This window comes from Meriones unguiculatus, chromosome 9 (genome assembly GCF_030254825.1).
Source record: "Meriones unguiculatus strain TT.TT164.6M chromosome 9, Bangor_MerUng_6.1, whole genome shotgun sequence".
NCBI classification, from domain to species: domain Eukaryota; kingdom Metazoa; phylum Chordata; class Mammalia; order Rodentia; family Muridae; genus Meriones; species Meriones unguiculatus.
In genome coordinates this window covers 20,054,659-20,069,483 of record NC_083357.1, presented here as the reverse complement: position 1 = coordinate 20,069,483, position 14,825 = coordinate 20,054,659, and the positions used below count along the sequence as shown (strand labels likewise).

Genomic DNA, 14,825 nt, shown 5'->3' with positions numbered 1-14,825 from the left:
ACACAGACATGTGTCAAAATACATAAATAAGCAAATACATAAATAAAAATTAAAAATAAACATGCCAATAAAATTTGGAAAAATCCCTAATTACCTGAGTAATAAAAAGAGATATCAAATTATATAGCTCATAATACACGTATCTTCTCTTCATACTAAATAGCCCAAAATTGTTCAGGACTAACTAGTTCAGTAAAAAACACAATTCATAATTCAGTAAAGGATGATTAATTTCAATGCTTTCTGATCTGTGAAGTGTCAGCTATGTTTTGAGGTTCCAATGGTAGGGAAATGAGAATAATGGAAAAACTCCAGATGTTTCTGTACCTTTAAAGTACCCTAAGTGTACAGCCCTGCCTTGTTGATCACTGATGATTACTTTCTTCCTGACTATGAGGTCCCAGCTTTCTGGCAATGAGAGCAAGCCATACATGGCAAGCTCTAGTTCAAGGAGAGATCAAGTGCTGGCTTTGCCTGATATTACCTATCCTGTCTTCTCTCAGAACAGTACTTTCTCTCTTTATGTCTGAGGCTATAGCTCCAGAGTCTACTGAGTGGTGAACTCAAGAGAATGGCCCAATTTGAACCAAGCAATGTTATTTCTCTAGAACCACTGATTGCTCCTGTGTAAGTTTAGCTTGTAGTAGAGTACTTTGAGTAGCTTCAGAAAACACTTGATTTTCTGACAAGGGATAATAATATAATAAATATAAAAGTACTTGATTATTTTTTTGGTAGAGAAGGAAAACAATTTCATGTATGTACTGGACAGAGGGCAACAAACAACAGTTTGGTGATGCATTAACCATATTGAACTGTCTTTATTTATGAAGGATATATTTTTGGTAAGTATGATTCAAGACTTGAGTTTTAAAGTCACATTATTACCAGTATTATTACTTCTTTTGTTGTGACCTCAAATAGTATGGTCATAGGTAAAATCAGCAGGATGATTTGCATTGCCAGACTAAAGCACATCTGACATGGGAGGAAGTTATGTGCCTACAGAAGGTTTTCAATGGTCTATTGTAATGAATCCCTTAGCTTCTCAGAATTTTATCTTCCTTTTGTCCTCAGGTCATCAGTTTCCATAGTTGAAGGAATCTGTCAGCAGCAGTTTATCTCAAGGAAGGAAAGTACTCACACATGTCTAGAGGGATGCTAATCATGGAGTATGGTAAAAACATTACCATGAAGCCCGCTGCTATGACAACCACAGATTCCTCTTTTAAATTTACTTTCTGTTGAAAGTCAATCTTTTTCTGTAGGTCCCAGTATGGATTGGTTACTAATTTTCTGAATAAATGGGGTTCATCTAGTCCATTTTCACCAATGATTGATATCATGTCCTCTATGAAATAAACACATGTTTCTATTATTATACATCCAAAAGTTTGAAGAACGAATGTGTCTGTTACTGTGAACCAGAGCAATGGCAATCATAAGTCAGTAATTACAACTGGGAGTAATGAAGAAGATTTTGTATTTTTTTTCTTTCTTTAATATTCATCACAGGTTATTTACTTTGCATCCCAGACATAACCCCCTCCCTCATTTCCTCCCAATCCCGCCCCCTCTGTCATGTCCTTCCTATCCCTTTCCAAGTCCACTGCTAGGAGAAGTACTCCTCCCCTTCCATCTGACCCTAGCATATCAGGTATCTTCAGTAATGGATGCAATGTCCTCTGTGTCCAGGAAAAGCTGTGTTCTTCCCTTTGGAGTGGGTGGAGGTAAAGGAGCCTATCCTTGAGTTCATTACTAATGAATATATTTTCTCCCCAATCCATTTTTCCCAATTTTAAACATTGGGGTTTGTTGGAATCAGATCCTCCTTGGCATTGAGTCACAATTGGGTTCCCTAAATAGTTGTGGTGATTGTTCCTCCCTTATTTTTTCCTTCTCCTTTAGGAATATCCTTCCCAAGCATGCCATTCCCAGTTCCAATTGAGATATTTCTTTTTTAGTAACACAAACGCATCCTGTCAGTCCTGAATACTGTTGTAAATATTAAAATCTGTCTTCTTAGGAAACATTTTGCTTATCAGGAAAGTTCCTTTGAAAGAGATTTTCATTTCTTACTCCTGAGATGTTATAGTTTTTGCTATCAATGTAAAAAGTTGTTGTCCCAGTCAAAGACCCAAGGAGTTTTAATTCCTCTTTCATGCTTTCACTGTGTAAAATAACTACCATATACTGCTTTATTCACTATTTTTGCTTTTTTCAATGTTGGAATTTTTATAGTCATGGTTACCAAAAGAGTTTGCTGTAAAATACTCAAGGTATGTGCAGTAATTGTCATGTGTCTGACATGATAATCTTGTTGACATGCTACCATATAGTTTTAAAATGCTTGCTGAACAGTACATATTGTCATTCTCTGTGGCAATTTAATAACTTATTTAAAATAGATCAAGCCATATTAGATTAATTTGAAATATATTTTTCTAGGATGAAAGGATAATATATAGCAAAGAAAAATGATTACACCTAATTCCCTGATATGGTAATGTAAAACACTCTAGATATATTGACTTATAAGGCTGAATGATCTCAGAGGCAATGCTATTAAAGGAGACTCTAGAATAATATGGAGGTTAAAAGAAGCTGGAAGATTTGACAGTTGGGGACACCAACGGACTGGCTTCCATAGAATCCTTTCTTCCAACTAGATGGTGGATTGGGATTTGTGCTGAAATCAGGGGTAAACTTGGGCATATTATACATTTGTTTTTCAAGTTTGTTTAATTACATGACTCAAATTTTACTGGGATTAATTTCTTGGAGACATTATTTTAAAAGGATCTCACCCTCATGGATAGGTTAACTAAACATTCACATGTTTGATAAATTATTAATTGAGAGCACAGGTTCCCCAGAAAATATGTGGGACAGGACAGCCAGAGAGACCAAAAATTAACTTACAAGCATAACAGAGAGCAGCTTGCTATCCTTACAAATGCTTATGAGAAACCTGCCAAATAGGTGTCTCACAAATGGTCCTGGTGGAGAGGAAGAAAACACAGTGATATCTTCCTCATTGGGTGCTGGTGGAGTTATGTGCACAGTTTCATTGTTCTTATCAGGTCCTGATATAGTTGTCATATTTATGAATGATATCTTCTCAGATGTCTCAGAAGCTAAGAAAAAAGGGCAGTCATTGTATATCCTAATTGAACTCACTTAAGGATTGGATGCTCTTTTCATTTTATAGCATGCATACCTTCTGCCTCACCACAAATGCACAGAAAATAATCAATATTGTAATATTTATAATAAAAAGATTGTATCACGAGGCACTTGATAGCCAATTACATATAGTTCATACTTTTAGGTTTAATCAGTAAATGCCACTTTTTGGTCAATCAAGCATTGATATTGTGGAGATCCTTGTGGCCAAGGAAGTTTGGGAGGACACACTGGCGACATGGAAGTCTGTGGAGGAGACAGAGGAGACTTAATGCTGAAATTGATGCCAAGGCTCAAGAGGGATCCTCCTCTGGAAGAGGATTAGTCCAGCCTGAGCTGGAGAGTGGCAGTATTCCAGGATGGGCTCTGGAAACCAGAAAATTTGCTGAGGAATAGAATGCAATCACTGTAATACACAGAGGACCAAGGACTTCCTTCTGCCACCCTTTCCACCTCCGAAGGGTGATTGTGGGTCTGGTGGCATACGAAGAAAAGGAGGACTTATGGACTCTGGTGGATCTAGAGGAATATTCACATGTAGAGACAAACGTGAGTTCTGAGTTCTGAGTTTGCCCTTGGTTGGAGAGAGGTGGCTTTGGTGGTGAAAGACTTTTTGATCCTGGCGTATCTCCTGGAACTTCCATGGGAGGAAGAACAGGCAGATATGGAGGACCTGGGATAAGGGATAAAGGGAAGCAACTTCAAGAATACAGAGACCCACCCTACTAGAGACCTGCAGATCTTCACTGACAATCAGTTTCATTTTTACACCAGAAAAAGTTTTTAATGTATAATTCCATATTTATAATGTTGGCAGCAACATTTTGATTACTCCTTGGCTCTACTTCAGTATTGTCACCATTTGTGAAGAAACATTAAAACAAGTGGTGAAAAAAATTAACAATAATAGAACTTCTATTCTTACATATAATCCCCTCATTGTCAATAGGAGTTGTTGGACTTCTGAGCACTTTGCCACTATCTGTGGGGCATGTCATCCCACTGTGTGAGTGGTTGTCTGGTTGTTGTATTTCTTTTCTGCCACCAACATCAGTTATATTTTGCAGGGAACCTGAAGTTTTCTTTCTGTGTGGATTTAACAATGATGTTTCGTAGCAAACCGTGTGCTCTCCAAATATTTGCGGGAAGTTTTTAATAAGAAAATTTACCAAAGGAATCTGTGTCAGAAACAGAGAAATAGCAAAGGTCTTTAAATCACATTTGATATATGAGTCTTGGAGGCTAACAATATGCATTGCAATATTCTGAGAAAGAGTCAGCTGTTATAAAGGGGTGAATTTTTCTGTTAGAAATTTAAAAGTTGATTTTGAGATCGGATGTTAAAATATGATCATCACTGTGGAATCTTCTATAACAGAGGTGACTTCCAGTTTTCTCATTGCAATGGCTAGAATATAGTGTCAACCTGAGTAATTTTACTTCCACTTGTCACTCTCATGGATGAGCATGTTCTGAAAGGATGCTCATAGAAACACAACTCAGAAGGGAATGTAGCACCTTTGAAAGTGGGCACCATCCAATTGAACATTCCCATTAGGTGCTGAAAAAGAAGACACAGGAAAAACCACTTTAGCAGCAGCAGTCATGGTCTCTGATTGCTCAGTGCAGACTCAAAGGTAAAAGCTTCATCCACAAGCGTGTTATATTGAAAGGTATTTGAACTAAGGCCTTTTTGTGGAGAACTGGATAGTTATGTTTCTGCAATGCCAGTTCTTAGGAGACTACACCCTGAAATGGACGCCAGGGCTCAAGGGGGATCCTCCTCTAGAAGAGGATTAGTCCAGCCTGAGGTGGCAAGTGGCAGTATCCTAGCATGGGTTCTGGAAACCAGAACTTTGCTGGGGAATAGAATATGTCACTGTAATTCCTTTGGGACCAAGGACTTCCTTCTGCCACCTTTCCCACCTCCTGATGGTGACTGTGGGCCTGATGGCATGCATGGAAGAAGAGGAGGACTTATGGATCCTGGTGCATCTGGAGGAATGTTCAGATGTAGAGGCAAAGGTGAGTTCTGAGATAGCTCTTTCTTGGACCAAGGTGGCTTTGGTAGAGAAAGACACTTTCATCCTGGGGAATCTCCTGAACCTTCCATGGGAGGAATAACAGGGAGATTTGGAGGACCTGGAATAAGGGATATAGGGGACCTTACTTTTTTCTCCTGTCCTTTCATTCTGCACAACATGAGGGAAAGATTTTCTGAGTTAGGCTTTCCTCTAATGTACTCCTTACAGTCCAAAAGCAATTGGTCAATTAATAATAACTCAGAAACTCAAATACTGAGAATCAAAGTAACCATTTGAAATTTATCCTCTATTAATTCAGACTTAGGCGATGGAAGATCTCAGCTGGGTCTGACATGTAAAGCTCCTCCCTGAGCACCAGGTTTAATAGTATTTAAAGGGGCTAAGCAAGCTACAGCAGGAGCTGGGGACAGGAAAATTAATCCTACACAACTGCACCTATGAACCACAAAAATGACAAGTGGTAAGTAATTGTGTGATTTCTCAGCAGCAGAAAACCATTCCTGGTCCTGGAAACCTTGCAACTAAGGTCATGCCTATTAGAGGAAAAGGTCTTGTCTTAAAGGCATTTTAAATATTTAAGCTAATACACACAGATAATATGGCTCTTACCCCTTCATCAAAGGTTCTCTTTGCAATGGAATGACATTATTACAGAAAACCATAGCTGTTCAAAATACAGAAAATAAATGTTCCAGTGGTTTGTAACTCAATGGACACATATGAAGGTAACTCTTGAACACTGGACTCAGGGAACTTAATTAAAATACTCTGAAAGACTATAAAGCAGAGGATCAGATAATCTGTCTTAAATCTGGGTCTCCTAGAAATGAGGGGCAGGCTTCAGTCATGATAATCCAACAATATGGTTGCTTTAATAATACCTTACGAGAAACATCATCCAAGTTAGTTGGATGAAGAAATGTCTTGAAGCCAAACTCTAGACAAAGAACTATAAGCACATAAATACTACTGAGTGTGAGAACATTAGACTTTCTCAAGATAAACCCCTAATTGGTGATCCAATACCAAATGGTTAGCTCAGAAATAATACATATACTACCAACCATAAAGGGACTCATCAGGATGTTTGAACATAGTAACAGATTTATATGTATTTATATAATAATAACAATTAAAGAAAATGGGCCATAGATTTGACAGGAAGTGGGAGGGTGTGGGGAAAAGAATCTTAGAAAAAAGAAATGGAAGAAATGAAATGTTGCAATTGAATTTTAATTTTAATAATGAAATACAAATATCATTTCATGGAGCTGAGGGGATATCTCAGTGATTAAGAACACCTGTTTCCCTGTCATGAGGATTTGTATTTGAGTACTAGTTATGTTTGTGTCTGTGTGTTAGAAAAAGAGAGAGAGAGATCACAAGATCTTAAAGGGATCAGTAATGAAGATATATGTGAAAGAGACACATGCTGTATATCAAGGTAGAAAAACCTGCCTCTCAGAAATGATTTAGTGACAGAAAATGGAGAACACTGGTCACAAAGGCGTATGACAAGACATGCATAACAGGTGACACATGTGTATATGAAATGAACCCTCCCACACACTATTATTATTTTGAAATTATATGTGTTGCCACGGACTGACCCAGCCGGGTCCCACAAACCACGGGAGAATCAGGGATTTGGATATCAGGAAGACACAGTTTTGGGGAATGACAGTCAGAGACCACACTGAAGAGTGTTTGATTCTGCTGCGATTTTACTGAAGTCAGGCTAATAATTTTATAGTAATTACATAAGGAAACACCTTAAAGTTGGCATGCTTCCCAGAACAGTTAGATTTTTACCAAGAATACAAAGTTTACATTTTAACTCAAACACCAAACATAAAGCAGTGCCCACAAGAAATCTTGGCCTGAGAACTTTTTGACTTTCTGATCAAAGCAAACAAGGGACAAAAAAAAAAAAAAAAAAAAAAAAAAAAAAACACGTCACACTGCAGTTTCATTATTGCTAACCAGTGAAGAGGAAAGTCAGGAGTTAAGTCAGATATCTGCCAAAATCTTTCTCTGCATTAAAGTCTAAATACACCTTTGTTAACTATTCTCCATTATGCCTTGCTAAAGATTTATAATCTTCCTTAAAAACAGGAGGCCAAAGGGAGGCATGCTCTAGCCAGCTGTACTTTCTCATGCTATCTTTACCTAAGAAGGAGATTATTTTTCACTATTCTTGTAATGTTTTTAATACTAAATCTCATTCAGTACTTCTAAAATAATTTTTCTTCCATTCTGTTCTTGTTAAAGCTTTTAGTAATCTATCAAAAATATGTTTCCTTGAATAATTAATTGTGCTGTTCCAAGAATTATAGAGAAAGATCAAAAGACTCATTAATCCAACCCCACAACCACAACCAAGAAAGTGTAGGAATCTCAGAATGCCCCTTTATAGCTTAGGTTGTCTGGGAGACACTTGCTAGGGACCTCCAGGGAGCCTATTTCCAAAGAAAGCGTATCTCTCCCGTAGTAGCAAAATCTATTTATATGCTACACTGAAGATGCTGGAGTGGGTGTAGCAATGTGTCCCATGAGTGCTCATGTGTCCCATGAGGAGGATGGAATAGTCTTCATTACATTACAGTTTATGATGGATGATTTGTGCTGGAATCCTTATTCCTTCTGTTGTGAATATCAGGGGAACCTTTGAGGTTACCAGATTTCTAACAGTGGTATCTACTGTCACTCAGGAAATGCATTATGAAGAAACTACTTAACAGAGCTCTAGAGGAATCTTCAGAATAGATGACACTAGGAATCTCCCTACCTTTAGGACAGAAGTGACATGATGAACACCTTCGTTGTTTAGATTTACATGCTACCCACAGTCTAGTTTGTCTTTCAAAACATGGCAAGAAGTAATGTTTGCTGATAATATAAAAACACCCCCAATGTTTGGCTCTTTTTGCTTGATGACAGACAGCATGTCCTGAGTGGATGAAAGGAAAGAACCTGTCATTCCATCTACAGCACATGTCACTCTTTGCTTTTTATGAACCATACCAACCCTGCTCACAGGTGCAATGCAAAAGCTGGCATGGATGAAGAGGACCTTGAACTGCTTGGCTGCCCCCATATCTTGTTCTCATACCGCCTTAATGATAATTGAAACCCCAGGAAACATTTTCTTATCATGTTTTCCACCATAGTAAAGTGAATATACCCACCATTCCCAATACCTGTTTTAGGTGAATAGCCCTCTTTTACCTACCTATTCTGAAGCCATCCCTTTGAATCACAATAGTTTCTCAACTTGAGGACAGAATTGAAGGCTAGGGAGGGGGTATTTAAGAAGCAGCTCTTATCCTTAGGACAGCCAGAAAAGAACCTTGTGAGACCCACCACAATTTCACTGGGCAGAATGCCATCCTTGCAAATAGCAACCATTTTTTTCCGAATATTTTTCCTTGCTTCTCCAATGCCTGGGCAGTGCTCATTTTGTCATGTTGGGTCACAGAACCCTTGTGGAACAATGAAGTTATGTGGGGCCATCTTTTCTTCAGGTCTTTTTTCCTCCACATCTAAAGACAGAATTGGATTATTACATGCAATAGAGTAAATTTTTTTTTTAATTTTATTTTTTCTTATCAGTACATTTTATTAACTCTGTATCCCAGCTGTATCCTGCTCCCTCATTCCCTCCCAATCCCACCCTCCCTCCCTCATCTCCACTGTGCAACTTTCCAAGTCCATGGGGGGGGGGGCTCCCCCCATTCATCCAATCCTGTTTTATCAGGTATCTTCAGGACTGGATGTAAAGCCCTCCTCTGTTTCTTAACAGGACTGCTCCTCCCTTGGGGGGTGGGGAGGTCAAAGAGCTAGTCATTGTGTTCCTTTTAGAAATAGTCCTTGTTCCCCTCACTATGGGAAACCAATTGGTAAATGAGCTACCACGGGCTACATCTGAGCTGAGGTTCTAGGTTATATCTATACATGGTCCTTGGTTGAATGTCAGTCTCAGAAAAGACCCTGTGCCCAGATATATTTGGTCCTTGTGGAGCTCCTATCCTTTCCCCATCATACTAACTCCCCTTCTTTCATATCATTCCCTGTACTGTGTCGAAGGTTTAGTCATGAGTCTTTGTATCTGCTTTGAAAACACTGCTAGTTAGAGTCTTTCAGATGCCCTCAGTAGACTCCTGTCAAAAGTTGAATGCACATCCCATCTCTCTTTCTAAACTAGGATTGATCATCTTACCCCATGTCCACTCTCTTGATTATCTTTTTTAGGTGTATAGATTTCATTATGTTTATCATATCTTATAGGTCTATATAAGTGAGTATATACCGTGTTTGTCTTTCTCCATCTGGGATATTTCACTCAGAATGATCTTTTCTAGATCCCACCATTTGCCTGCAAATTTGATGATTTCCTCCTTTTTGATTGCTGAGTAGTATTCCATTGTGTAAAAATACCACAATTTCTGTATCCATTCCTCCATTGATGAACATCTGGGTTGTTTCCAGGTTCTAACTATTACAAATAAAGCTGCTACAAACATGGATGAGCAAAGGTCCTTGTTGTGTACTTGAGCAAATTTTGGATATATACCCAGCAGTGGTATAGCTGGGTATTGAGGAAGCACTATTCGTAATTGTTTGAGAAAGTGCCAGATTGACTTCCGAAGAGATTGTACTAGTTTAGGAAAATCCCACCATCAATGGAGGAGGGTTACACTTTCTCAACAACCTTTCCAGCATGTGTTGTCACTTGAGTTTTTCCTCTACAGAGAATCCTCTGTTTAGCTCTGATCCCCATTTTTTAATTGGATTACTTTTTTTTTATTGCTTCTCAGCTTCTTTAGTTCTTTATATATACTGGATATTAGCCCTCTGTCAGATAAAGGGTTGGTGAACATTCTTTTCCAATCTGTAGGCATTCATTTTGCTTTGATGATGCTGACATTTGCTTTACAAAAGATTTTCAGTTTCATGATGTCCCATTTACTGATTGTTTCTCTTAGAGCTATTGATTTTCTGTTCAGTAAGTTCTCTCCTGTACCAATGAGTTCTAGGGTCTTCCCCAATTTTTCTTCTAACCAATTTAGTGTGTCTGGTTTTATGTTGAAGAATTTGATCCATTTGAACTTTAGTCTTGTGCAGGGTGTTAAGTATGGATCTATTTGCATTTTTCTACATGTAGACATCCAGTTAGTCCAGCACCATTTGTTGAAGATGTTATCTTTATTTCCATTGTATGGTGTTCACATCTTTGTCAAAGATCAGGTGTCCATAGGTTTGTGGGTTTATTTCTGGGTCTTCTATTTGGTTCCATTTATCAACCATTTTGTTTCTATGCCAGTACCATGCAGTTTTTAGTACTGTTGCTCTATAGTACAGCTTAGAGCAGGGATGGAGAGAGTAGAGAAGATCTTTTATTGTAGAGGATTGTTTTAGCAATTCTTAGTTCCTTGTTATTCCAAATGATGTTAAGAATTTTTTCTTTCCAGTTCTGTAAAGAATTGTGTTGGTAATTTGATGGGGATTTCATTGAATCTATAGATTGGTTTTGGTAAGATGGCCATTTTGAGGATGTAAATCCTGCCAAGCCATGAGCATGGGCATCTTCTAATATGTTCTATTTCTTTCTTCAGAGACTTGAAAGTTTTTTTTTGTTTTGTTTTGTTTTGTTTTGTTTTTCCATACTAGTCTTTGACTAGCTTGGTTACGGTTACACCAAGGTACTTTATGTCATTTGTGGCTATTGTGAAGGGTGTTGTTTCCCTAATTTCTTTCTCAGCCCTTTTGTCTTTTGTATACAGGAGGCCTACTGATTCTTTTCAGTTAAATTTGTTTCTGGCCACTTTGCTGAAGGTGTTTCTCAGCTGTAGGAGTTCCCTAGTAAAATTTTTGGGGTCACTCATGTATACTATCATATCATCTGCAAATAGTGATAATTTGACTTCTTCCTTTCCAAATTGTATCCCTTGATCTCCGTCAACTGTCTTATTGCTGCAGCAAGGACTTCCAGAGCTATGTTGAAGAATTTTGTAGAGAGTGGGCAGCCTTGTCTTGAGCCTGATTTCAGTGGGATTTCTTTACGTTTTTCTCTGTTTAGTTTGATGTTGGCTATAGGCTTGCTATATATCGCCTTTACTATGTTTAGATATGTGCCTTATATCCCTGATCTCTCCAATACTTTAAACATGAATGGATGTTGGATTTTGTCAAATGCTTTTTCAGCATTTAGGGAGACTATCATGTGTTTTTTTTTCTTTCAGTTTGTGTATATGGTGGATTATATTGATGGATTTCCATATATTGAACCACCCCTGCATACCTGGGATGAAGCTTACTTGGTCATATTGGATGATATCTTTGATGTGTTCTTGGATTCGGTTTGCAAATATTTTGTTGAGTATTTTAGCATCAATGTTAATAAGGGAGATTGGCTTGAAATTCTCATTCTCTGTTGGTTCCTTGTAAGGTTTAGGTACCAAGGTGACTGTGGCTTCATAGAATGAGTTTGGTAATGTTTCTTCTGTTTTGTGGAATAGTTTAAAGAGAGCTGGAGTTAGCTCTTTCTTGAAGGTCTGGTAGAATTCTGCGCTGAAACCATTTGGTCCTGGAATTTTTTTGGATGGGAGGTTTTCTATGTCCACTTCTATTTCCTTGGGAGTATTTAATTGATTAACCTGTCCTGATTCAGCTGTGGTAAGTCAAATCGATCAAGAAAATTGTTCATTTCATTTAGATTTTCAAATTTTGTGATATACAGACTTTTGAAGTAAGTACTTATGATTGTTTGGATTTCCTCAGTGTCTGCAGCTTTGTCCCTCTTTTCATTTTTGATTTTGTGGATTTGGATGGTGTCTCTCTGACTTTTAGTTAGCTTGGCTAATGGTTTGTCTGTCTTATTGATTTTCTCAAAGAACCAGCTCTTGGTTTAATTGATTCTTTGAATTGTTTTATTTGTTTCTAATTGATTGATTTCAGCCCTGAGTTTGATTATTTCCATACATCTACTCCTTTTTGGTGTGTCTGGTTCTTTATTTCTAGGGTTTTTAAGTGAGCTATTAAGTTGCTTGAATGAGCTGTCTCAAATTTCTTCTTGAAGGCACTTAGTGCTATGAACTTTCCTCTTAGCACTGCTTTCATTATGTCCCATAAGTTTGGGTATGTTGTGTCTTCATTTTCATTGAGTTCTAGAAAGACTTTAATTTCTTTCTTTATTTCTTCCCTCACCAAGCTGTCATTTAGTTGCAAGTTGTTCAGTTTCCAAGTGTGTGTAGGCTTTTTGTTATTTCTGTTGTTGTTGAGGTCCAGCTTATTCCATGTTGATCAGATAGGATACAAGGGATTATTTGAATCTTGTTGAGGCTTGCTTTGTGACCAACTATATGATCTATTTTGGAGAAGGTTCCATGAGGTGCTGAGAAGAAGGTAAATTCTTTTGTGTTTGGGTGTAAGGTTCTGTAAATGTCTGTTAGGTCCATTTGATTCATGACCTCTGTCAGAGTCATTGTGTCTTTGTTTAGTTTCTGTATTGTTGACTTGTCCTTTTTTGAGAGTGGGGTGTTCTAGGTTATATCCATACATGGTCCTTGATTGAATGTCAGTCTCAGAAAAGACCCTGTGCCCAGATATATTTGGTCCTTGTGGAGCTCCTATCCTTTCCCCATCTGACTAACTCCCCTTCTTTCTTATGATTCCCTGTACTCTGCCAAAGGTTTGGTCATGAGTCTTTGCTTTGAAAACACTCCTAGTTAGAGTCTTTCAGATGTGCTCAGTAGACTCCTGTCATACTGAGGCCTCTCTTAAATTCTGGGATAATGTCTTCAGATCTTATATCACCTTCTGATGTTCCATATTCAGTGGTATAAATTCAAAATGGAACCTGTTTTAAAGTATGGACTTCAGAAGCAAAGAAACCTATAAACATAGGCTTCAAGGAACACACAAATTTAGTCTGCATCCTGGATTACCCCATCCCAGGAGATGCTATATCCTGACTCCTAAGCACTAGGACCTTAGGGTGTTTAATAAACTTAACATGCTGGCCTCATGCCAGCAGAGGCAGGGATATCAAAATCTGAGCTGCATGAACTCCCCTGTTGGCCTGAAGGAAGAGATCAGCTTTCTAGAAGTTGCAAAAGTCCATGCCACACACCTTGACCTCCCAGAAACAAGTGATGACAGTTCTCCTGTTTTCATAGCAGGGACTCTCAGTGCTGGGTTCATGTTGCTACAATAGATGCCGAGAGTACATCATAAATATTTCCAGATAGGAGTATTTATTAACTCCCATGGAGATTCCAATGGGCCACCAAGGTGAGGACAAGGGCCAATTGCTGTGGTTCCCAAAGAGAGGCACCCAGGCTTTAGCACTGGCATCCCCTGAAAACTATGAGACAGGTAAATTCTCAGGTCACATCACCTACCACCAACTTCCAGAATCTTAAGGGAGTGCACACATTAGACAGCACTCATGCATGCATGTGCCTTTGGGAATGTGATGACAAACAAACACACCCACAAACACACACATTCACTCACTCACTCAAAGGATTCCAAATTCAGGGAGGTGAAATTGTCTCAGAGTACAGTGAACAAGATCAGAGAGGAGCAGTGATGAGCTCCAGGCATAGTAGTCACACCTTGAGATGCACCATGTGGGATCAGGCTCCTCCAGCTCCTGCCAAGAGCAACCAGTCTCCATGCACCTGCTCGTCAAATACACAGATTCACCATAAACTCACAGCACCTAGCATCTCCCTCAAGCCAACATCTGTTAAGGCCTTTAAAATGCATGATGATAGCTCACACACTATTGCGTTATCCCCACACTGTGATTCATGCCATAGGATCTGCTTTTCATTTGGAGGAAGCAGAATAGCATATGCCTATGTCCATATCTTACTCTTACCCAGGCTTCAAGGTCTGATTTTCAGATGCACTAAGGAAAATTAGTTTGGGCATGAGGACACCTTGGAGGTGCAGCCTCCTGTGATGGGAGGAAAGATGTGGATGACACATAGGGGTCAACACAGTCAACAGAGAGCTTGGCATAGTGACTACCTGATGTTCAAATCCTTATCAGCATAATTGGCCAGGATTCCATGCAGTTCATCCCTATCACAGGTCATTGCCTTTAGCTGAATGATCATTTTCTCCAACTTCTGCTCATTGATTTTGGAGCAATGGGCTGATGCCTTTCCAGTAGAGCCTATAGGTAGATGAACACAAATGAACTTTTACAGGTGAATGGCTCAGGGACAGAGAGACCATCATGCTGAGTCTCAAAACAAGCCTAAGTGAGAGGGATTACGAGGGACCCAGTGAAGTCCTGAAAGAACAGGGAGTTATCCTCAAGCTGGAGTCCATAAGGCATGCTCTGCCCCTAACCACCCTGGCTAGATATGTGTCTCATTATGTGCTGCATTCTGCTTGGCCCTGCAAGTTATAGCTAGCCCAGACATGCAGATTTAGAGGGGAATGTCGGCTGATATCTAAGGGAATGAAAGCAAGTTCCAAAATCCTTCACTATTAGCACCACCAAGCTCTGATCACATGCCTACACCCAATGGATCTAAATGTCTCAGTCCTTGGCAATTGCCCAGGAGAATATTCTTT

The 14,825-nt window shown here is 38.9% G+C and overlaps 1 long non-coding RNA gene across 2 annotated transcripts; it reads right to left on the bottom strand.

Moving 5' to 3' along the window:
- Nucleotides 1-6,937: 6,937 nt before the first annotated feature.
- LOC132656420 (uncharacterized) lies at nucleotides 6,938-14,412 on the bottom strand. 2 transcript variants are annotated; one of them, XR_009594165.1, is made up of 2 exons: nucleotides 14,271-14,412; nucleotides 6,938-8,773 (listed from the first exon to the last, which is right to left on the bottom strand). It is a non-coding gene; the product is annotated as an uncharacterized LOC132656420 (long non-coding RNA). The 2 variants fall into 2 exon arrangements; XR_009594166.1 differs by lacking the exon at nucleotides 14,271-14,412 and adding an exon at nucleotides 9,541-12,295.
- Between the last annotated feature and the right edge of the window lie 413 nt (nucleotides 14,413-14,825).